Source organism: Myotis nattereri, assembly GCF_964212035.1.
Source record: "Myotis nattereri genome assembly, chromosome: 3".
NCBI lineage: Eukaryota > Metazoa > Chordata > Mammalia > Chiroptera > Vespertilionidae > Myotis > Myotis nattereri.
The window spans coordinates 45,734,848-45,761,196 of record NC_138077.1 but is presented as its reverse complement, the minus strand read 5'-3'; positions in this window follow the sequence as shown (position 1 = coordinate 45,761,196).

Sequence of the window (26,349 nt, the reverse complement as noted above, 5' to 3'; positions counted from 1 at the left end):
CAAAACACTGTTCAAGCAGTCCTGGCCTTTTTCTTCAATAGCATTAGTTTTTCCCTTTTTACTGCAACCATTCTCATCAGCAGCTACATTAACTGTTATTTGTCCCATCTTAAAATATGTATATTTTAATTTCCCTTGGCCCTGCTTCTCCTGACATTACCGCCTCTTTTCTTTTGCAACATTTGCAGCAAAAATTTTTGGGTTGATGTACTCACTGTCTCCAATATTTCATTTCCTCCTATTTTTAAAAAAATCTTTATTGTTGAAAGTATTAGATTTTTTCCCTTCCCCTCTCCCATTGACCTCTTCTAGCCCACCCCCACCCTCCACCCCATCCCCTGATTTTTCTTAAACACACTCAAGCTAGGCTTTCATGCCCATTACTCTACATAAAGCCAATAGCAGTGTCCACATTGCTAAACCCAACGGTCAATTCTCAGTCTTTCTCTTTTCTAAGCTACCAGTGATGTTTGAAGCAGCAGATCATTCCTGCCTTCTCAAGGCATTTCTTTCCCTTGGTGACACACTCCTGGCTTTGTCTTTCTTCAGAGACCCCAAAGTCCTGTCTTTGAGCCTCCTCTCTATCTACACACATTCCCTGGGTTAGTTCATCCAACTTCAAGGTTTTAATAGCCATATATGTGTTAAAGACTCATAAATTGATACCTCCAGCCCAGCCTCTGCCCTGAACTCCAGACTCACAAGCAACTGTCACGATAATAGATTTCAAAAACTTAACATGTCCCAAATTGAACTCTTGATCTTCTTCCCAAAGCCTGTTCATCAACATTCTTTCTCCTTTTGGCTAAAGGCAAACTCCACCTTTCCAAGTGCTCAGGCCAAAACCTGGTATTCATTTTCCACTCCTTCTTTCATGCCACTGATCCAAAAAGTCCCATTGACTCTACATTTAAATTATATCTGGAATCTAAACATTTCTCACCTTCTCTGATGATCTATCGTCATTTCTCACCAGGATTATAACAATAGCAGCCTTACTGGTCTTGTAACCCACCCCTCTATTCTTTTAATATTATTTCTGGTAAAAGTGTTTTTGTAAAAGGTGAATTGGTAACTAATATGTAATCTGTATATAAACAACATATTTGTGTAAGAGTTCCAGGAACTAACTTCAAAGGAAGCTGACTCCAGCAATCAGACATTCTGGCTCCAGGAGACTTGCTGACTTTCAACCATAAAAACCAGACCTTCACTTGACCAGTTTCCAGATAACCATCGGAATAAACTGTGCTGACTTACATGTAGAGAACTTCCAATCCTCAACCCCTTGATTTCTTTGTTCTGTTTTCCTTCTCCCTCCTAACAAAAACCTCTGCCTGCACTGAGATGTGAAGATGGTCTTTAGGATTGGAGTCTGCCATCTCCTCAGGCTGCCAGCACTTGAATAAAGCATCTTTTCTTAAATCAGCACCTGTCTCTTGAGTGCTGGCTTTTGAAGCAGCAGCCAGCTGAACCTGAGGTCAATATCACTCTCCCTCCCTCTTCCTTTGCACCCTATGCTCTATCCTCAGCACAGTAGTCAGAGAATGTCTGTAAAACATAAGTCACATTAAGTCAAGTCCTCCAGTGGCTCCCTCCTTGATTAGAGAGAAAGCTGAGGCCTTACAGTGGCCCCCCAAGCCCTTTATGGCCTCTGTCTACCCTATATCTCTGGCCTCATCACTTTTATCCTCCCTCACCCTCCACTCCAACCATGGGCTTCTTGCTAGTCCTAGACTATCCAGATTGCTGGTCCCTCTACCTGGAATACTGGTCCCTAGGTAATCACACTGGTAACTTCCTTATCACCTCCATCTCTGCTCAGATGTCACTTCCTCAGTGAGGTCCAGACCATTTATCTGTTCTGAAAGACTTTCTTTCCCTTCCCCTACCCCATCACTTCCTGATATACAATATAATTTTACTTATTCATTATGTTTAATATTTTCTGTCTTCTTGTATCAGAATGTAAGCTCTGGAGGGCAGGAATTTATTTTTCTATTTTATTTACTGACATGTATAATAAGTGCCTAATAAAGACAGGAAGAGGCAAAAGTAGGTTTACAGTTGTGAGTACATGAAACAGTTTATTCTTATATTATTGTTTATTAATTATTGTGTTATTTTCCATACAAACACCTGTAGACCTACCTTTGCCCCACCCTGTATTTGTTGAATGAATGAATATAAAAAGTTTAGAACAGCCGAACCGGTTTGGCTCAGTGGATAGAGCGTCGGCCTGTGGACTCAAGGGTCCCAGGTTCGATTCCGGTCAGGGGCATGTACCTTGGTTGCGGGCACATCCCCACTGGGGGGCGTGCAGGAGGCAGCTTGTCGATGTTTCTCTCTCATCGATGTTTCTAACTCTCTATCCCTCTCCCTTCTTCTCTGTAGAAAATCAATAAAATATATTTTAAAAAAAAGTTTAGAACAATATTTGGCACAACATAAGTGCTTAATAATTATTAGCCATCATCTATATTACCTCCCATTGTTGAGATTATTTTGCAGCATGAAGATCTAGGAACTTGGCTGGCACAGTGTCTCTTGAAGGAAAGACATTGGGTAAGTGGCGGGAACTCATAGATTAATGAAGCATATCCAAGGCTCATTTATTTCCAGTTGATTTTCATGGGCTTTTTTTGTTTTCTTATAACTGCTCCCTTGTACCAGCCTTGGATGGATCCCTTGTACCTAGCCTATCAGGGCACTGCTAAAAATCACTGCTCTGAACTCCTCCAGAGAACCTCAGGTCCAATTTAGCTAGTGGGAAATAAAAATTAATAACCTCAAAGAAATCTCAGCCTGTTTCTGCTGCTACTTCATTTCCAAGAGTTTTTAGCCTTTAAGAGGAAATAAAAGAATTAGGCCCAAACACAAGAGCTGCTGTAGTTAATACAGTTAAACAAAGGACAGGTAGATTCTGCATAGCCTGTCAGGATATTTTGATAATCTGTCAGCATAAAAATGATTTGTAATTTTTTAATGCAATGGTTTACAAGGGAACTGACTTAATGTGACTTCTGTTTTACGGAACCACTCTGGCTGTAATTTGGAAAATAGAGGAGGAAGACCACATAGGAGGCAATTGTGATAATCCTGGTGAAAGGTGCTGATAGCTCAGACATGAAAAAATGGCTGGGTTCTAGATACATTTTGAAAGTAGAGTCCATAGAGTTTCCTGACTGACTGTTTGGATCTGTGGCATGAGAGAAAAAAAATGGGTCAAAGACAAGAGCACAGTTTTAGGACTGAGCACCTAGAAGGACGGGGACACCTCGAAAGATGCACGTATTCAGAGAAGGTGAGGTGGGATGGAGGAAGGGCTGGCTGCATTAAATTGCTTTATGCACAAATGTAGCACATATGACTTCTTTAAAACAGAAAAGACCATTTCTTTTCAATTTCCTCAGAAACAACAGAAAGGGTTCATTTTCAGAATTCCTAACCATAGATTCCTTTTTCCTGCTTTTTCACTCTGTCTAGGAATATTAGTTTTCTGAATAATTTTCACAGAACAAAAGAGCTCAAATCTAACATAGTCTTCAGTAACAGCACAAATTTCAGTGACATCCACTGGTCCACACCCTCCTGAGCGGACTCGGAACCTGAACTAGCAGGTCTTGTCTGAAAGCCCTAGTGTTGATGTAAAGCCCAATCAAGAGGAGTGGGCATTCCAGTCACTGACAGGCAGACAGGTTATATTTTACATTTAGTTTGTTGTCATTGTTGTTGTTTTTGTGGGATCACTGTTTTATTTATTTATTTATTTATTTATTTATTTATTTATTTATTTTTATTGATTAAGGTATTACATATGTGTCCTTATCCCTCCATTGCCTCCCACCCCCCCCCTACTCATGCCTTCACTCCCCTGGTGTCCATGTCCTTTAGTTAGGTATATATGCATGCATAAAGTCCTTTGGTTGATCTCTCCTCCTTACCCCCACCCTCCCCTACCTTCCCTCGGAGGTTTGACAGTCTGATCAATACTTCTCTGTCTCTGGATCTGTTTTTGTTCATCAGTTTATGTTGTGCATTATATTCCACAAATGAGTGAGATCATGTGATATTTATCTTTCTCTGACTGGCTTATTTTGCTTAGCATAATGCTCTCCAGGTCCATCCATGCTGTTGCAAATGGTAAGAATTTCTTCTTTTTTACCGCAGCATAGTATTCCATTGTGTAGATGTACCACTGTTTTCTAATCCACTCATCTGCTCATGGACACTTAGACTGTTTCCAAATCTTAGCTATGGTGAATTGTGCTGCTATGAACATAGGGGTGCATATAAGATACCTAGGAATAAACTTAACTAAGGAGGTAAAAGATCTATAGTCAAAAACTACAGGACACTGAAAAAAGAGATAGAGGAAGACATAAACAGATGGAAGAACATACTGTGTTCATGGATTGGTAGAATCAACATCATTAAAATGTCTATACTACCCAAAGCAATTTATAGATTCAATGCACTCCCCATTCAAATACCAATGGCATATTTTACAGACCTAGAACAAACTCTCCAAAAATTCATCTGGAATTTAAAAAGACCCCAAACAGCTGCAGCAATCCTGAGAAAGAAAAACAAAGTAGGAGGGATCCCAATACCAGATATCAAGCTGTATTACAAAACCAGTGTTCTCAAAACTGCCTGGTACTGACACAAAAACAGACATATAGACCAGTGGAATAGATAAGAGAACCCAGAAGTTGACCCAAACCACTATGCTCAATTAATATTTGACAAAGGAAGCAAGGGCAAACAATGGAGTCAAGACAGTCTCTTCAATAAATGGTGTTGATAAAATTGGACAGATACATGCAAAAAAATGAAACTGGACCACCAACTTATACCATACACAAAAATAAACTCAAAATGGATAGGGACTTAAACATAAGAAGGGAAACCATAAAAATATTAGAGGAATACACAGACAGCAAAATCTCAGACATATGCTGAAGCAATATCCTCACCGATACAGTTCCTAGGGCAATGGAAACTAAAGAGAAAATAAACAAATGGGACTACATCAAAATAAAAAGCTTCTGTACAGCAAAAGAAACCATTAACAAAACAACAAGAAAACCCACTGCATGGGAGAACATATTTGCCAATGTTATTACTGATAAGGGTTTAATCTCCAACATTTACAGGGAACGCATACAACTTAATAAAAGGAAGACAAACAACCCAATCAAAAAATGGGCAACGGACCTAAATAGATACTTTTCGAAAGAAGACATAAGGAAGGCCAAGAGACATATGAAAACATGCTCAAAGTCACTAATCATCGGAGAGATGCAAATCAAAACAATGCGGTACCATCTCACACCTGTCAGAATGGCTATCATCAACAAGTCAACAAACGACAAGTGCTGGCGAGGATGCGGAGAAAAAGGAACCCTCGTGCACTGCTGGTGGGAATGCAGACTGGTGCAGCCACTGTGGAAAACAGGATGGAGTTTCCTCAAAAAACTAAAAATGGAACTCCCACTTGACCCAGTGATTCCACTTCTAGGAATATATCCCAAGAAACTAGAAACACCAATCAGAAAGGGTATATTTTACATTTCTTAACACTTGGGGTAAGAAGGAGCGCTGTTTTCTGGTCCAGAGTCCTCTGGGCTGTGGGTTTCCACAGCTGCTCAGCATTAACCTGTCCAAAGACAGCTCCTCACCTGAGACAGAGTCCTGCCTGGAGGAAGGGCCTTGTTGGAGATGAAAAGGGGATAGAGTAGGAAATGGGGATCCGGGGTTTCCCAGATCCCCATTAACTATTAATTTACTTATAACTAATAGTTGTGAGAATCTAGGACCACCTGAAGCTGTAAGATCAAATGGAAACCCTGTACAGGTTGTTTTTAGGAATCAATTTGCCTGGGAGGCTCAGGGCTAGGAGGAAGAATGCATATAACACAGAAACATGGCTGTTGCCAGTGCCCAGTACACCCAAAATGGGTTGGTTATGGCCAGGAGAGAGCCTTGGCTCTACCCTGAGACCCCTGGAGCAGCCTGCACACAGCCATGGGTCTCAAGGGCAGTACAGTGGTCATGCTCAGAGGGGAGCTGCATTACAAAGTTTTCCAGCAATTCCCAGCTTTCTAAATTAAGGTGCCATCAAGGTTGTTCCTTTAATACTATCACCCTCACCCCCTTCCTATTTACCTTCTTAAAGGAGCCAAAAAAAGCAGAATTAAAGCTTTAGGCTGGGAATGTTTGTAACCCTGGGAAAGTCCACAACAACATATCCAGAAAGTAGCAGGCTTCCAGGCAGGGAAAGAGCCTCAGGAAGTCTGGAGATTTTGATTCTAGTCTTGATGCTGACTGGGGCTGCCTCTGAGTGTTTGTTAGATGAACAAGTCACTTTCCAGCTCTAGGCCTAAGTTTCCTCGTCCGTGAAATGAACACGGTGACCCTCATGGCCTCTTCAGGTAATCATTCAATTCAGTTCGATGGTAACATGAATAGATTGCTCTGATATCAGAGTGAAGGCTGGATTAGAGGAATGTTGCCTAGAGGCCAGGAGATGAGTTACCATTAAATTATCAATGAATTACTGTTACTACTGCCTAAGAAAGACATGCTAATGGCCTGAGCAACACAGTTGCATCAGATAGGTACTACTGAGTAAACAAGCACCCTAAAACTTACCATCCATTACTTTTCATAACTCTACAGGTCACCTGGGTGCTTCTGCTGATCTGGGCTCACTCAGCCAGTCCCCACTGGACTAACTTATGTGTCAGTGGTTGGTCAGCTGACAGGATGGTTGGGAGCCCTCTGGTCAGCTTTCTTCCATATGACCATCATATCTCGCCAGCAGCCCAGCCCAAACTTATTCTCACAGTTCAAGAGGGAAATCAAGCACTTTTTAAAACCTTAATCGTTGAGTTACTACTGTCCCATTTTCCAAAGCAAGTGTTTTAACCAAGCTGAAATGTGAGAGACACAACCAGGGTGTCACAGATAGAGGGAGGCATAGAAATCAACCCTGTATAGAGGTGGATTAGGAGTGAGGATAGATATAAAACTACTGGTGAGAAAGGCAGAAGAAGGTTTGAAATCAGCTGTGACCTCAACACATCTCAATAACCTGAATTGGGTGAGAAGTTTTTGAGGGCAGAAAAGGCTTAATTTTGGGCCATTTGGGAGTTTGTCCTTGAATAGGGCCAACTTACCCCAAGTGTGAGTGACCAGGAAACAATGGGACCTGGAAACTGCCTTGCACACTGTCACTAAGGGGACTCATGTGGAAGTTGCTAGGCCAGCTGGGAGTCCACAGGCGGAGGTGGGTGCTGGGATGTACATAGATGGTCCTGGAGAAGGGATTCCGAGCTCCTTGCTGCAGGTGCCTCAGCTCAAAACCCTGTTCTCTAAAAACACGTCTCATTTTGTACTGCTAATCATTTTCTTCATTTCCCCTCGTTTTTAATAGTTCTTTCCCAATGCCATACTGAATTAATTATTAAATTTAAAAACAAAACAAAAACATCAGGGCTCAGAATGGGGGAGGGCATGAAGCTGGGCACCCAGCACTAGATATGGTAAGGGAAGTGGGTCAGAGAGAAATCTTTGAGGGTCATGAGACTTGGAGGATGCCCAGGGTACACTGTCCTGCCTAAATTTTCTGAAAGATAATGCCTGTTCGCCCAAACTTCAGTGGAGAATTTTGTGCTTTGTTTGAATAGTGCAGATCCCGGCCAAAGTAGTTTATCTTCATGGAAGACAGACTGCAGACTACAATGAGAAACCGAGGACAGGAGGAGCCAGCCCCATTACAACTTCTCTCCCACCAGGGATAAGGTCGTCAACTCTGCTTGGAGGAAACTTCCTGCCTTGTAATGTCTGTAATCATGAGGCTGTTTCCTGCTGAAATAGACTGCAAACCCATTCAAACAAAAACAGTAGGCCGAGTGTATGTCAGTTTTATCGGGGCAGAGAAATGGTGTCTCATTCATGTATCCACAGTGCTGGGAGCAGAGACAGGCAGCTACCAGCACTCCACGCATATTTGTTCAACAAATGAACTCTGTGAGGGGTCATTATTCCCATTTTATAATTGAGGCCAGCAGCCTCCCAGTTAATAAATGGCAGAGCCGGGGCCAGAACAAGATTCCCAATCCCAAGGTCACTGCTACTCATTTTGTCCAGTTGTTTCTAGGTCACTAGCCTCAGGAACAAAGAAGCCCAGGGCATGAGTGCAGGAAGCAGCTGTACCTTGCACAGAAAAGCAGGCAGAATCTTCGGAGTGTTCCAGCACAAAGAAAAATTTACCAAGAAAACGCAGGACAGAAATGTGGGTGTGAGTCCTCCCTGTGCAGCAAAGGTGCTTTCCCAGCACGAAGACAGGCACTGGCTGGGAATGTGCAGCTCTGCAGCCTCCCCTGCAGCACAGCTTCAGAATGCAGCCTCTCTGAGCAGCTGGAAAGCTCATGGAAAGCCCAGATCCAAACACATCCTAGTTATGTCTAATTGATCCCTGCATGGTTTACTATTTAGGTATTAGCCATGATAAGACTCAGGATTCATCATCCCCATTATTCCTTCTTCAGAGAAAATGACAAAGAGTTTAGTGTTCTACAAATTGAAGAGCTAATGTGTGTAGCTGACCATGAGGGTAACCACATGGTATTAGGTTCTTAAGGCTGAGAGGAACTCTGAGTAGTTTAGGGCCTGGGTCCCTAGAGAGAAGGTCTGAAAAGTTGCTGAAATAACATACATATTACAAATCTTCTGGAAGACAGGGTCCATGCCTTTCATCAGGTCCTCACAAGGGTCTCTGATTAAAATCCAGCCACATGAGGAACTACTAGAATGATCACTTCAGCTCCCTAACTGCCCAGCTTTGCTCAAAGCCCCAGAGATGGGACATCGGTCCTTTGCAAGGAAGCTCATGCCATTTCCTGTGATCAATGTCTGCCCCCACACACACATACAAATGCTAAGATAGCCTCCAAAAGGCATTAGCTGGCATCGAAGGGGCTGCTTTTTAAAATTTTTATATTCAAAGGCAACTAATAAATAGTTCCCCAAAGTGAGATTTTTAATAAGAATTTCTGCTCATATGACTCATAAGACCCTTGCATAGAGGCCAGACCTGGAGCTGGTGTCACCCATCAGCTCCAAATTCTAGTGGACCACCCCCAGGACAAGGCTTCAATAACGAAGCCCAAGTTTCTGCTGAAAGAGATCCTCTACTGCCACCTGGTGGCTAATACTTATTAGTTCACAGTATTTGTACCAAGTGCACATATCTATACTATTAAAAGGATAATATGCTAATTAGACCGGGTTGACCAGAAATCTTCCAGATGTCCCACTTCCTCCTGCACAAAGCCACGGTGGCAGGGGCTGAGGCAGAGGTGGTTAGAGGCCATCAGGCCAGCAGGGGAACAAACAATTAAGGGCACAATCAGGAAGGCGCAGGGGAGCAAGCATGTAGGGGGTGACCAGGTCAGTGGGGCAGGGAGCAAGCAGTTAAAGGCCATTCAGGCTGGTGCAGGGGGAGCAAACTGTTAGGGGATGACCAGGCTGGAGCAGGGGAGCAGGCAGTTAGGGGCATGATCAGACCGGTGCAGGGGAGCAAGCAGTTAGGGGCTCAATCAGGCGAGATCAGGCTGGCAGCAGGGAAGCAAGAAGTTAGGGGGTGACCAGGCTGGCACAGGGGAGCAGGCAGTTAGGGGTGCAATCAGGCCGGTGTCGGGGAGCAAGCAATTAGGGACACGATCAGGCCTGCGTTGGGGAGCAAGCAGTCCGGGGCATGATCAGGCTGGCATGGGGGAGCAAGCAGTTAGGAGACAATCAGGCTGGCAGGGGAGGGTAGTTGGGAGTGATCAGACTGGCAGGGGAGGGCAGTTAAGAGTGATCAGGCTGGCAGGGGAGGGCAATTGGGGGCAATCAGGCCAGCAGTGGGACAAGGTAGGGTGATCAGGCTGGCAGTGGGGCATCCTGCAGGATAGGAACTAAACCAGCAGTTGGACATCCCCGAAGGGGTCCCAGATTGGAGAGGATGCAGGCCAGACTGAGGGACACCTTCCCATGCATGAATTTTGTGCACTGGGCCTCTAGTATATATGTTTTTGTTTATTTTGGAGAGAGAAGAAGGGGAGAGAGAGAGAGAGAGAGAGAGAGAGAGAGAGAGAGAGATAGATCAATTGGCTCCCTCCTGCATGTCTCCTACTGGGTATTGAGCACACACCCTGACCAGGAATCCAATCAGGACCTCTCGGTGCATAGGACGATGCTCAACCAACTCTGTGTGTGTGTGTGTGTGTGTGTGTGTGTGTGTGTGTGTATCTCTTCAATGCTTTGGAAACTGAACTCAGTTCAAACTCCCCCTTTGCTTATATGTAGATTGTGGCTCAGGGATTGTATAAGCAATGTGTCACCTCTTCACCTGCGGCAGAGCAAGATGGAGGCTCAGGCTTTCATGCTCGCCTTCTAGGCTTTCTCACCCTGTGCAATGCTGACATGTTGAAGCTTTCCTACCACTTTGCTCCTTCCCTGGACAGGAACTTTCCATCCTTCTCTATGCTCCCACAGTTCCCTGCATTTCCCTTTGTAACAGTATCCTCTTCCCAAGTTACCCTGACTAGCCTTTCTGTACCTTTCACTCAGCAGGAGACCCTTGAGAGCACAGACTGCTTATATTTTGCACCCCCGGGCCCATCCTGGAGCCTGGAACATATGAACAGATGAGTGAAGTTTGCCATCACCCAGATGGGTGGCCCAACATGTGTCTGGGCCAGCAGCACCCTTGCCTTGCCTATCACCATGCACTGTCTTCCTGTTCTGTGCTGTGGATCCCTGTGCTTCTGGGGTTCTGGAGGGGAATAGACATGGCCCCTATTGTGGAGCTCCACTCAGGTCAAAGTCAGTCATTGATCACAATACTGTGCAGAGAATCTTACCCATGGGGGCCCCTAAGGACAAAGAGAAAACACTGGTGTGAGGCTGTGAAGCTCAAGGTAGTTTCAGAACAGAACATTCAAGGTAATTTCTGAGACCTAAAGGTGAATTCAGATGAACCTTGGTGGAGGGCATTGAGGCAACAGGAGCAGCCACACCGGAGGTGTGAGTGAGCAGGTGGGTTAAGGATTTACTGGAGTATAGAGAACACTAGAGAGTTGGCGGAAGAGGGGAGTCAAACCCAGGAGCTGCTGCGCAAGGGACAGATGACAAAGGCCTTTAATGCCAGAATATGGGAGCTCAGCCTCCATATCTAGGAGTGAAATCTCTATGAAAATTTCAAGGAGAGTAATGAGGCAGGGTCTAGGCCAGCTGTGGGTAAACTACAGCCCGCGGGCCGGATCCGGCCTGTTTGAAATGAATAAAACTAAAAAAAAAAAAAAAAAAAAAAAAAAGACCGTACCCTTTTATGTAATGATGTTTACTTTGAATTTATATTAGTTCACACAAACACTCCATCCATGCTTTTGTTCCGGCCCTCCGGTCCAGTTTAAGAACCCATTGTGGCCCTCGAGTCAAAAAGTTTGCCCACCCCGGTCTAGGCAATAGTGCGGACATTTGGGAAACAGAATAGAGAGTGTGACCCAGGGAAATTCTTTAGTGTCATTGTCCTCAAACTTTAGTGTGCTTTAGAATCTCCAGGAGAGAAGCTTAGAATGCAGATTCCCAGGTACCCCCCAGGGGTCTGGACTAAGGCCCCAGGAATTTGTATTTCCAGCCAGAAATAAGCTCATGGGGTGCTTCTGATAAAAACGGCTCAAGAGCCCCACTTGGAGAACCATTAGAGACTAAGAGGAAGGGAGAACCAAGGACAGAAGGCCACAAGGGAGGCATAGGAAGTGAGAGAGACGCTCATAGTGGTTGCCCAGGGGAACAGCTGGAGGGGTGGGAAGGGAAATGGGAAGAAGTGGCGCCAGAAAAACCAAAGGAAGATTGTTTGAAGAAAGAGAATGGTTCCCAAAAGCAAACTCAACAGGAAGGTTAAATTAAGTATGAACTGAAAATGGGTTATTAGATTTGAGCAACGACATGGTCCTTAATGACTCTACCCAGCGGTGGTTTTACTGGAACAATGGGGAGCAAAGCCAGAAACAGAGGGGTGGGCAGCAAGTGGAGAAGGGAAACACTTGCACTCAGGAGGTACTCTTCCCTCCAGGAGGTTGGCTGGAAGCGAAATGAGAAGGGAATGGAGGCTGGATGGGAAGGGGGCTGTTGTGCTGGAGAAGATTTTGGTTTTTAGACAGGAAATACTTGACTATCTGTCCTGCTATGGTGGAGGAGAGGATGGGATCACAAGAAGAGGGTCCATGAGATAGGTGGCTGGGGAAGGGAGGCTCCTGGGGAGCAATGAGGAGTTGGGGAGATGTCCTGAGCACCACCACCCCCCAACAGCAGGAGAAAGGCCCCGCCTTTTCTGAGGCAGGTGAAGAGAGAAAGGGGGAGAGTGTGGGTGAAAGTAGGTTTGCAGAATGATTAAAATAAGAAACAAAGAAAGCAAGTACCATATAGATTCATTCTGTCCAAATTAGAGTTCATATAAATCTGGGAGAAATAGTCAGTTCTTTACATAACTGGATGAAAAGTCAAAAAGTCATTAAGAGTCTAGAGGGAAGAGCTAAGTACTGGCTGCAATACTGCAAATGTAAACTCTTCACTCCGTGTAAAAATGAGCTTCCACAAACACAGGAGGGCAACTTGACCTCATAGCAGCCAGCAATTTAAAAAAATGATTGATGATATTCTCCATTTGATGAAGAAGGGTTAGGAGGCTTTTAAAATTAAGCTAAGAATCTGAAATGGTCAATGAGGGACCCATCCCAGGGGTTTGCAGAATTCTAGCCTACCGTTACTTCACCCCTTCTAAAGGCATGCAGGCAAGGAGGGGTGGGTAGCATGATTATTGAGACAACTTGGTCCATACTTTGCTCTATAATTTTTAATTTTTTAAATATATTTTATTGATTTCAGAGAGGAGGGGAGAGATAGAAACATCAATGATGAGCAAGAATCATTGATTGGTTGCCTCCTGCACTCCCCACACTGGGGATTGAGCCCACAACCTGGGCATGTGTCCTGACCAGAAATTGAACCATGACCTCCTGGTTCATAGGTTGATGGATGCTCAACCACTGAGCCACGCCAGCCACCTATACATTTTTTTAAAGCTACTCATTTGCAAACCTTGATATTTCACTATGATAAAAACCAGTTTTTTGAGGTCTCTCTCAAAACTGATTACACTGGTTTCACCAAACAAAAGTCACAGGTCTCTCTGACCACCAGGGAAATCCATATGAGAATAAAACATCCTAAGACCTCCCTACCTCGTATTCCTGACTGTGTAGGTCTTGGGAGGAGAGACTGTCAATGAGTCATTCTAATGACCAGTTAGCTTTTGGAAGCCACTAAACTGGTTAGGAAATCTTTGGAGATTTCTGATTCCCAATGTAAAAAGAGACAAAACATTTTTTTCTTATGCTCCATAAGCACTGAGATACACTAGACTGTGTTCTTAGTGAGGATGACAAACTTATGTGTTTGAAACTGTAGCTAATTATGGTCTACTGATGGCATTGGTTGATATTGCATATAAAAATGTGAGGCGACTTCCTTAGAATTATAAAATCCTTTTCTTAAAAAGAGTTTAGTTTTCAATATAAGTCAGTCACTATATATTTATCCTTTTCTAATCTTTTCAAATGAGTAGTCATTTATGAGCAAAGATCTGTGCATAAAAATGCTTGGATTTATGAAGAGAGATTATTAAAGTAGTAAGAAGTGGTTTGGAATTAACTCATCATGTCTAAGGAACATAACAGAAGTGAACAAATCATGTATCATCATTTTTTTTTTAGTTTTAAGTTTGTTAGTTGTAATGTTTGAGTTATGATTTATGTACCATAAAATTTATCCATTGTAAGTATACAGTTTATTTTTAGCCAATTTCTAAAGCTGTGCAATCATAGCCAGTTTCAAAACATTGCCATCACCCCCACAGAGTTCCCTCATGCCTGTTAAAAACTCCACAGTCCAAGTAAACCTCTAATCTGCTTTTTATTTCTAAGGGTTTGCCTTTTTTAGAAATTTCATGTGAATGGAAACAGAATATTTAGTCTTTCATGCTTGTCTTCTTTCACTTAGGATAATGTTTGTGAAGATTATCCTTATGTTACATAAACACAGAATTCACTCATTTTTTTAGCTCTTACATTTCAGCCTATAACCCATTTTTAATTCATTTTTACGTATTGTGTGAACTAAGTGTCTAAGTTTATGTATTTATACCGTCCTGGCAGGGTAGCTCAGTTAGAGCATCATTCTAATATGTTAAGGTTGTAGGTTTGATCTCTGGTCAGGGCACATACAAGAATCAACCGATAGCCCAGTGTGGTACAATTGTTGAACATCGACCTATGAACCAGTAGGTAATGGTTCGATTCCTGGTCAGGGCACATTCCCGGGTTGCAGGCTCGATCCTGCATATAAATACCCAATTATGTCTCCACCATTTTAAAAGGTTGTCTTTCCTCCATTGAATTGCCTTAGCACCTTTGTTGGAAATCAATTGACCATAAATGTGTAGGTTTTTTCTGCACTCTCTTCTGTTCCATTGATCCACATGTCTATCCTTGTAGGAAGAGTACATGTTGACTTGTGAAACCTTTGTTTCAGTTCTATACGTGTGTAAAATGTATTTCTTACTGAGGATTATGATAAAAATATTTTCTTGAAAAATATTTGTCTAGGCAGTACCCCATAATATTCACAATAAGAGACCAAAGGGGGGCTCTAGAATAGGCTATTAGGACCCACAAAGGGCGTGGAGCAGAATGCAGCCTCACTCTTTGCAGAAGGGGGAAATGAGGCCCATGGGGAGGAAGTAAATTATCTAAGGTTGCCCCAGAATGCAAACCAGTTGCCCTTCCTGGAAGCCCCATCTTCCCGCTGTGCCAGCTGCCCCTTCCTGCTCTTGGGCAACTCCTTAAGCTATTTCCACTGCTCCTTCCCCCACTAAGGTCCTGCTGGCAGCAGCTGGCAGAGCCCAGGTGGGCACGGGGCTGGGCAGGGGCTTCAGGTTCGCCTGTCTCCCCCCTCCCCACCAACCCAGCTGCCCTTGGATACACAGTTCCTCAGGCCCTGCTGCTCCCAGATGACTGTTCCCTGTGTGCCTGCCCCTCCCTCATGCTGGACTTGGCTTTTCTTCAGGGACTCTTCTCAGAATGGAAAAAAGAAAGCAGAGCCATAGACGTCAACTGGCTCTTACACAACAGCCGAGAATCGTGTAAAGAACTCGGGAACATATGGATTGAATTTCCCTCAACTTACCCAGGAATGTAATAAGTCAGGGCCATGGAGGAAGGCTGCCACTCAGCCACAGCCCTCAGAACACTTGAAAGAGTCATCACCCCCACAACCCCCCAGGGACTTCCTATCCTGCAGCTCTCCCTGGTCCCTCTCAAGTTCCAAGGGCTCCCACACTCAGCAAGGCGCAGGCACTCAGGGCCCTGTCCCCAGCAGGCCTTGCTGGTGGGGATGGCGGCATCCCAGGCAGCTCCTGCCACCGCCTTCCTGCAGAGGAACACTGTGCCTCCAACCTCACAGACTGGGCAGAATGTCTGCTCATTACTTCATTCATTCCTCCACTCATTCAACCAGTGTTTATTAGCACGGTGGGGGACGGGGTAGGAATGTAAGGAGGACAAGAAAACACAGTCCTGCTCTCCTGCCTGGTGAGAGAACTTTCTCCACACTCCCAGTTCTGAAAGCTTTTGAAGACGGGCGAGTTCCCAGCACTGGCAATGCTCTAGCAGAGGTTGATAGAGACTCCAGCATCAGGGAAGAACAGTGGCTGACCTCCCATAGCCCTCCCCAGTACAAGGTTTCATGAGGTTTTAGGTCCCTGGAACACTGCCTCCTGCCGGGCACCATCTCTTTGGAAGGCACCTGCAGGAGCTCAGAGCCAGAGGCTTCTGTTGGAGACAAGGGTGGTCCCTGGAGAAGCAACAGTGGGTCCAGAAAAAGCAGTGCCCATCCTTCTTGCAGAGAAAACTATTCTCATTTATTTTTGTTTTTTGTCTTCATCCCCTCAGAAGAGATCTGAGAACTTCCTCCTGAATAGGATGAACCTGAAGGATAAAACAAAAACACATAAACAAAACATTAGGATCTGGATAACATTTTCCCATTGGGAAGACTGCACAAAGGATACACACAAACCCTCTGTAATATTTCTCTCTTTTTCATGTTGCAAACATTATATTCTTGTATAAATGTGCAGAGTACAGAAAAGCAGAAAAAGAAAAGAAATATTATTCACAATTCCATCCTTTCAGTGGTGCTGGGTGTGTGTTATATTATTTCTTATGAGTGAATGCAAATCTATGATTACCTCAAAATAAAAAAATTAATTAAACTCCCTGAAAGTTCTTGATAACTAGACTATGAATGTGTAAGATGTTACTTTTAGGGGAAGCAGATAAGGAATGTGAGGGAACTTTAAACTATTTTTCCAAACTTTTCCGTAAAACTGAAATTATTTCAAAACAAAATGTTTAAAAGCAGGGACCGAGTGCTGGATGAAGAATTAATAGACATTGACTTTCTATGTGACCTTGGGCAAGTCCATTGTCCTCTCTGGCCCTCAGTTTCCCTATCTGTAAATTAAACATGTTGGACAAGACAATCTTCATGGATAAGGTCCTACCCACCCCATCTATGGTCCAGTCTGTGGTCCTAAATCTATGTAACTCTCTTCTTCTCTTTACCCTTTCCCCAGCCCAAATTTCAGATTCTCCATCTTTAATGTAGGGGGAAACAAAATTAACTTTAAAATTTTATTGAATTAATTATGAAAGGACCCAGTAGATGCCAAGTGCCTGCCCCATACTACATGCTCAGGAAAAGTTGATTCCCTGCCTCTTTGCCCCTGCCTTTCCCACAGAGCAGAGCTAAGTCTGAGTTCCTCCCCACTCCTCCCTCCTCATCCTGACCCCTGAGCAAGCACAGCCCTCACCAGCAACTTGGGAGGTTCTAACTGAGCTTGGCAAGAAGCTAAATGGAATGCTCAGGTCTTCAGTTGTTTCCCAAGACAGTGGTTTTCACACTCTGGATGCATCCAAATCACCTGGGAGCTGGCTAAAAAGGATTGCTGGGCTCCATCCCCAGAGTTCTCATTGGGTTGCTCTGGCGCCTCTCTAGCAAGTTCCCAGGTTCTCTGCAGGCCTCGGGCACAACTGCTTGCTCCATGTGCCAGAGAAAAAGCTGACTTGCCAGGGAGCTGAGCTCTAAGGGCTGGAGCCCAGGAGAAGGACACAAAGGCCTGGGAGAGGGTGATTGCTGGGAGGGAGTCTGGGAGATTAGAGCAGGGACCCCTCCAGGGAAGGGTAGAGGGAAGAGTTGCTGCTCCAGCTTTTCCTCTTTTTTCCTCCCTTCCCAGCAGAAATGAAGCACCCTCCACTGCCGCTGCCCAGCATCCCCTTCCTCCCACCCCTCCGAAGGCTCCAGAGCCAGGTGAGGTCCGGGCTCAGGCTGCAGTGCTGGCTGTGAGGGTTGAGGGAGAGAAAGACAGGAGTAGAGAAAAGTCTCCAAAGCCCTGGACACACAAGCTGAGAGGAAAGTGGAAATTTAGTCAGTTCCAGACTGGTTGGCAAATGCTCCTGGGTAGTTTGGGGAATCTGTGTAAATAGGAGGTTACCTGTGGCTGTGTTTGTCAACACCCATGTGCTCTCGTGGACAGTGAGGTGGAAGATGCAGAAGAGCTAACTTTTGTTAAGTTAGTGCCCAGCCCTGGACTAAGCGCTGTACACATTTTACCTCCATGAAGGAGGCATTATCCCCATTCACACACATTAACTGTTCCCAAGTTACACAGGTGCCCACACCTGCTGATGCCTGACCTCCAACCCTGTTTTCTCCACTGGTTGGAACTACCTCATGACCTCCTGGGCTCTGTTGCTCCCAACAAGCTGTGTGACTTTGACCAAATCAATTTTTCTGAGCTGTAGTTTCTCTGCCAGTAACAAAAGTTGATGGTAAATACTCCCCAAAGAGCTTTAGGGCACAGATAAAACAGTGAAGTGAAACTTCTAGGTGAAATGGAGGTTTTTGTGTGTGTCTCAATTATGTACCTAAAGGTTAATAGTAATGACCAAAAGGGTAGCCACTTACTGGTAGAGATCTTACATTGGGTTCTGGGCACCACTGGGTAAACATTTTCATCCTGTCTTAAATAAAAACTCACCAGTGTAACTAATGTTTTAATATTACTAATTCCAAAACCATTACACCATGGAGCCAGAGTTTTAAAAAGACTTTAATTGAATACCAAAACATGCCCAGTAACAATGCTTGCCTGATAAATAATTTTTGTTTCAAACTCTAACTCAGTGCAAAATGGTTTTTGGTATATTTCATTTTTCAGTGTGTGATATACAGTGTCTTCATTGTATCTCTGTACAGAGGCCTTAAATATGCAGAGAAATGACAGTAATAATAATCCTTTCCAGTTTTACAGAGCCAAATAGTAGGCTGAACAGTAGCCAGTGTCTCTTCATTATAGATGAGGAAACAGGCCCAGGTAAGTTACAAGGGATCCTCAAGGTCTTAGAGCATCCAGACAAGCCTGGGTACAGACACAGTGCTCTTTGTTTTATACTATACTAGTGGCCCGGTGCACGAAATTTGTGCACGGGGGAGGGTATGTTCCTCAGCCTGGTCTGCACCCTCTCTAATTTGGGACCCCTTAAAGGATGTCCTACTGCCAGTTTACAGGGATCGGGCCTAAACCGGCAGTCGGACATCTCTCTCACAATCCAGGACTGCTGGCTCCTAACCACTCACCTGCCTGCCTGCCTGCCTGATTGCCTCTAACCACTCTGCCTGCTGGCCTGCTTGCCCCCAAATGCCCCCCCCACCAGCCTGATCACCCCAAACTGCCCCCCACTGTCCTGATCACCTCCAACTGACCCCCACTGATGGCCTGCTTGTCCCCAACTGGCCCCCCTGCTGGTCTGCTTACCCCCAACAGCCCTGTCCCCTACCAGCCTGATCACCCACAACTGCCCTCCCCTCTTGGCCTCTAACCGCCTCTACCTCGGAACCGCCACCATGGCTTTGTCCAGAAGAACATCTGGAAGGTTTCCCAGTCTAATTATCATATTACCCTTTTATTAGTATAGATGAATTATTTTATAGAATGGGCATTTTATTACAGATGGTTTCCCATGGCATTTTTTCTAAAGAAGTAAAAATTACTTTAGAAAATGTTTCAGGAAGACTTTGAGAAATTTACAGTATCTGCTTTTCTTCCAAGAAAGTTGTCACTTTTATGCCAGAGTGAGAATTATTTGTATGCTTTGTATGTCAGCATTGGGCCACTGTGACTGGGGGGAACTTAGCTTGACTTGAGAGTAATTATCTTGCTCATTGGCTGGGAGGGAGCGTGTGTGGCAGAGGAGATAAATACTGGGTTCTGGATTATTCATAGATTGCTGACTTTCTGGATTGATTGTGCAAGCCCCTCCTTTTATTGATGTCCACCTTCTATTGACAGACATCTACCCTGGTAGAGAAATGAGATGAAACTCTCTTTCTTTTCATTGTAAAAAGCATTTGAATTCCTAAGGTGTGATAAGGCCTCCCAGCCATCCACAGTCAAGGTACACATTTTCATGGAGGATGTTCCCATTCTTGAATAAATCAAAACAATTTTTTCTTTTAATTTAAACTTTCTTCTATAACTGTTTTCTTGTTACTTAAAAGCTAGTTTTTTTGAAACTACTTCCAAAGCTTTTCAAGCTGTATATGTCCTTGGAATGAATTTATAAATTAGAATTGAGCCCGGCCAGAGTGACTCAGTGGTTTAGCATCGACCTATGAACCAGGAAGTCACAGTTTGATTCCAGGTCAGGCCACATGCCCGGGTTGTGGGCTTGATCCCCAGTACGGGGTGTGTAGGAGGCAGCCAATCAATGATTCTCTCTCATCATTGATGTTTCTTTTTTTTTTATTTTTAAATATATTTTATTGTTTTTTTTACAGAGAGGAAGGGATAGGGATAGAGAGTTAGAAACATTGATGAGAGAGAAACATTGATCAGCTGCCTCCTGCATGCCTCCTACTGGGGATGTGCCCGCAACCAAGGTACATGCCCTTGACCGGAATAGAACCTGGGACCCTTCAGTCCGCAGGCCGACGCTCCATCCACTGAGCCAAACCGGCCAGGGCTCATCATTGATGTTTTTATCTCTCTCCCTCTCCGTTCCTCTCTGAATCAGTAAGAATATATTTGAGAGAGAGAGAGAGAGAGAGAGAGAGAGAGAGAGAGAGAGAGGAGTATATATGTTTGAAAATAACAAAACTTGTATTTGATGCTCTTAGAAAGTCTTATTTTCTTTCATTAAAACTTGTGCAGTATAGGGAACTCCATAGATTCTCTTAATTTGAAGAAAGTTAGAGGGAAAGGTACTAATTCAGAGTTCCTTGGGAAAATGTGTCACTTATATATTTTTTATGTTTATTTTTTTTAAATCAAAAACTGAAACATTTTCTATTCAGAAAATATATTTGGATGTAAATATCTTCTATACTTTTAACCCTAAAATATCAATTGAAATATTTTAAAAATGGTTGGGATGTTTGTTTTTTTTCAAATAAGTTAGTTTACTGAAGTTCTACATGTTACTGGATCACTTGGGGTAATTTTCTGATTGGAAAATTAAGAATTATAGTCAGAGGGGAGGACATGAGAATTTTTAAAGAACATATTCAATTTACTTTAGAAGCTGAACGTCTCTTATCATGTGACTTGTTTTGTATGTTTGTTAAACTATATTATCACATAAGCATTGCTGTTATTGGAACAAACAGTGACAGTTGATTCAGGTCATTTGAATGTCCACTGTCTGTTTTAATTTGTATGTTCATTTTGACTCTGTCATATGCTCAAACTTCACTGGAAGTCATGAGAACCTATTATTTTTGCCTGATCCCTCCTTTACATTGGAAATACTCTTTTTTACTCAGAGGGACCTTAACTTTAATGTAAGGGATGGTTTCCCTTGCCAACTTTTTTCTTCCTTGCCAAGTAAGAGAGTTGTTGTGAACTCTTTAGTGATACCTTCCCCAGTATATTTGCAGATGTGGTTGGGAAAAGTCATTTCATCCCCGACCTTTGCATGTCAGGTGCTGGGGTGCCCGGGGTGCTGCCATGCCTGCACCCCCAGCCTTCCCTTAGCGATCGCAGATCAGGGAGCTGCAGGCATGGCTGCACCTTGGGCCTGCACCCTGTGCCTGCTGCCCAGCCCCTCCCTTTGCGATCGCATACCAGGGGGCCCCTGGCACGGCTGCACCTAGTCCCCCCCGTGCAGCCGTTTACTAGCCATACACTGGGAGGAAAGCATATTTGTCAAGGTTCACATCACCAGAAAGAGTGGTCAAGGCAGGACTAAAACCCAGATATTAGTTCCCCATCCCACTGCTGGTTTAGCCATGTCCCTGAGAATATGTGGGAATGCCTATTTTATATGATAAGTTCTCATCCCAACATCCAGGGGCTGATTTTATAGACCTTTTCTCAGGCTCTGGGAATGACTTTGGGCTGGCCTTGACCAACTAGCTGTGTTGTGGAGTTTTGTTGATTGCATTTTCTATAAGCATGTCTCTGGGGAGTCCTATGGATTCACAGCCTCTAAGGAGTTTCCTGTTGTCCTAGGAAGAGTCCAGAAGGATTTTTTTTTTTTTCCTCAGTAGTTGGTATTTTAGTATGGCAGACACTTGGGTTAGGTGAAGATTTTCTTGATACATCACCAAGACATGATCTACAGAAGAAAAATTGATAAATTGCACTTCATCAAACTAAAAAATGTTTTATCTGCAAAAACACTAAGATAAAAAGACAAAACACAGACTAGGGTAAAATGTTTGTAAATCATACATCTGATGATAGACTTGTGTATATAATGGATTCAGTAGACATAGAGAACTCAATTAGAAAACAAATAACACAATTTAAAAAATAGGCAAAAGATTTGAATTGACACTCTACCCTCCTCCCCGCCCCCCCCCCCCCAAAATAAGATACTTCTACATACACATGAGCATAGCTAAAAAAAATTTTAGAACTGACCTGATTAAGTATTGCCAAGGATATGGCACAACTTTCCTTCACTCTTGATGAATGTAAAATGACACAACCACTTTGGTAAATTGCATTTTCTATAAGCATGTCTCTGGGGAGTGTCTCTGAGAATGTCTTAAAACATTAGCAATATACCTTCCATATGATCCAGCCATTCCACTCCTAGAGATGGACCCAAGAATAATAAAAGCATAGGTCCAAACAAAGACATGTACATGAATGTCCACAGAAGCTCTTTTTGCAATAGCTGGAACTTGGAAACAACTCATATGCTTACTAACAGATAAGTGAATAAATGAATTATGGCATATGAACTAATGATACATACAACAATGTGAGTGAACCTCACAGTAATTATGCTGAGTGAAAGAAGCCAGACAAAAATGAGCGCATAATGTATGATTCTATTTGCATAAAATTCCAGAAAATGCAAACTCATATACAGACAGAAAACAGATCAGTTCTTCTCTAGGGAAGCAGGGCAAGGTGGAGTGAGAAGAGATTTTAGGGAGGCACAGGAAACTTTGATGGGTGATGGATATACCCATTATGTTTATTGTAGTGATGATTTCATAGGTGTGTAGATATTTTCAAATGTTATCAGATGGTACACTTTAAACTTGTATAGTTTATTTGATGTCAATTATGCCTCAAAAAAGCAAGTCTGAAAAATAAGATAACATGAGCTACTGAGATAGTGGGTGTATGAACAAGTGAAAGAAAGTATTTCTTAAATGGTGAATAAGAATAATTTCCTGGTACAGCCACTATGAAAAACAGTATGGAAGTTCTCAAAATATTAAAAATAGAACAACCTTCTGATCCAGCTATTCCCCTTTTGGGTATTTATCAGAAATATCCAAAAAGCTAATTAGAAAAAAATATATGCACCCCTATGTTCATTGCAGTATTATTTATAGTAGCCAAGATATGGAAGCAACCCAAGTTTCCATCATAAGATGAATGGATAAAAAAAGAAGTAGTACACACAATGGAATATTACTCAGCCATAAAAAAGAATGAAATATTTTTGTGACAATGTGGTTGGACCTAGAGGATAATATGTTAAGTGAAATAAGTCAGACAGAGAAAGACAAATACCATATGATTTCACTTATATGTGGAATCTCAAAAGCAAAATAAATGAACAAACAAAACAGAAACAGACTCCTAGATACAGAGAACAAACTGATGGTTGCCAGATGAGAGGGGGACTGGGGGACTGGGTGAAAAAGGAAAGGGGTTAAGTACAGCATAAGAAATACAGTCAATAGTATTGTAATAAAGATGGTGTCAGATGGGTACTAGATGTAATCAAGGGATCACTTCATATGTTATGTAAGTTATATAAGTGTCTAACCACTATGCTGTACACCTAAAATTAATACAAAGTAATACTCAATGTAAACTGTAACTGAAAAATAAAATTTTAAATAAATAAATTTGTCTGAGGGGTAGCCAGCTTTCCTGAGAGTTTTGTGTGTATGTGAAGTATTTTTATTCTTTTTGGCGAGCAGGGGGGGCGGGGGGGATTTTTTTTATTTTCTTGTTTAAAGTATTACAAATAGTAGTACATATGTCTCCTTTTTGAAGTATTTTTATTTTTAAAAGTGCTTTTAAAAAAAGTCATCGTCATTCAGGTTTGCTGTGTTGTGACAACTGAAGTGTTTAAATTTTCCCTGTGGTTTGGCCCGAGAACGTTGCCAGCCATGAGGCCCATGTGCTCCACACGCCCCAAGCTTTAGCCAAGACCAGCTCTGGGCTGGGTCTAGGCAGGCGGTCTTCCCTGCTCTTTTCCAAATGGCTTCAGTTTCATTACATTTTTCCTGTGACTGAGTGTGGCATGAGAATCAGGAGGCCTGGGACTTAGGTATTGCTAGCTCCCTGGTTATTCTCCAGCTTCCCACCAGCTCAGTTCCATCACCCACACTACTATCACACATGAATTTTTAAAAACACTATCTGATCATGTTAATCTCCACTTAAAAATCATTTCTGTCTCCCCATTGCCTAAAAATTCAATGGTCCTCAGTCCTTTCAAGGTTCTGGATCAGTGATAAGTTTTCCACATCTAGCCTGGCATGCAGGCTCCTTAGATTATTTTTTCTTCATTTATCCTTATTATTGAAAGTAATACAGATGTACCCCTTTTTTCCCCCTTACCTCCCTCCAGACCTTTATCACACTATTGTCTGTGTCCATGGGTTATGCATATATTCATACAAGGTTTTTGGTTGATTAGTTCCCATCCACCCATCATCCCCCGCCTTCCCTCTGAGATTCTGCACTGTTCCATGCTTCCATGTCTCTGAATCCACTCTGTTCATCAGTTTTATTTTGTCCTTTAGATTTCACATATGAGTGAGATCATGTGATACTTGTCTTTCACTGACTGGCTTATTTCACTTAGCATAACTGCTGCTTACCTTCCAACCCTGTTCCCCTTCTCAGTAAGTGATGTCAACACCATCTTAAGTCAGAATTCTGGAAAGTATCTTTACTTCCTCCCTCTCCCTCATTCCTCACTCTGAATTTATGCCCAGGTTCAGGCTTTTCTTCTTACAAGTTATATTTTGCCTCTGTCCACTTGGCTCCATACCCACTGCCACCACTCCCATCCATCCGAGCTTCTCCCTCCTAATCAGGGCTGTTCTATGACTTTCATGAGCTCTAGGCACTTTTGCCTTTATGGATCCCTTCATCCATAAAAAAATAAAGTAAAATTATATTTTAGTGCTGCATTGGTATAGAGGCAAATATGATCCAGGCTGGATTTCACTGTATCCACTATGCCTGATGGATGAAGGGACCCTGCTCCTAAATACTGCAACAGCCTCCCAACTGGCCTCCCTCCCTCCCCTCCTCCAAATCCATTCCCCTCACAACACCCAGAGAGAGCTTTTATAATTGTAAATTGGGTTGTGCTGCTCCTAAGATTAAACACCCCTGACCATGGCCTCCAAGGGCAGGCACTAAAGACTTTACCTTATTATAGATACAAATAAAGCTTCTCTCACTGACACCCTCCAGGCAAGTAACTGGTTATGTTTGTTATATCTCCTTCCACTCTTTCTTCTATGACATATGGAAAATACATAAAAATATTTATGATATGTACTAAATATGTACTGTTGGGTAAACCTACCGTTTTCTCATTAAATAAATGATATCCTAAGGTAAATATCATTTTTCAACCTCCCATTTTACTCACCAATAAGTCTTGGAGGCAAATCCATGTTGATGCTTATAGATCTTTCTCATTCCTTCTACCTGGTTCTCCATATTTTATAGTATGAAGATGTTATATTTAACCATTATGTTACTGAGGCCCATTTTTCCCCTTGACAAAAAAATACTACAGTGAACATGCTTGCACAGGTGTTTCTTTAAGACAGATATCTTGAAGTAAGTTTCCTGATTTGTCAGATGTGTGCATTTTTAATTTACTAATACCCCCAGTTTGCCATTCAAGTGTTCATGCCACTTTATACTCGCACATGCATTGCATGAGAGTGCCCATTCCTCCACAGTTTTACCAACACTAACCATCTCTAACATCCTCCAGTAACTCCTTCTGAATAAGCTTTAGAGTATGAATATGTCTTTATTTCAACTTCACTTACACAATCATTTGCATGCAGAATGATGGGTTTAAAGGTATTTTCCTTTTGCACATGAGATATTCTCTATTCCATTCCCCTCTTCTTTCCAGGGGCTGGTGAGAAATCTAAATGTTAACCTAATTTTCATTCTTTCCCTTTGGCAATTTTTTAGATTTTAATTTTATCCTTAATATGCTAAAATTTCACTACAAGAAATCTAGGTATAATTTTATTTATGCATCCTACTTAGGGCTTGGTATATCCTTTTAGTCTGAGAATTCATCTCTTTTCTCAATTATGAAAAAATTGAGATCAATTTTTTTTTTCAAATATCACTTCCTTCCCCTTCTCTTTATTTAGTTTTTAATTAAAATGTTATTAGATATATGAGGTACCTTCTGAATCTATACTTCTTTTATTTTTTTTATACTTCTGATCTCTTTATCAGTGGAAATTCCTCACCTTAATTTTCCAAACAATTAATTAATTCCTCATAGGGGCCATTTAATTATTCATGCTTATGTTTGCATTTTAATGTCAATAATTACATTTAACATAAACATGTTTAATACTTTATAATTTATAAGTGAAAATTTGTTATTTTAATTTTACTAATTGTTTAATTGCTCCTTTTTG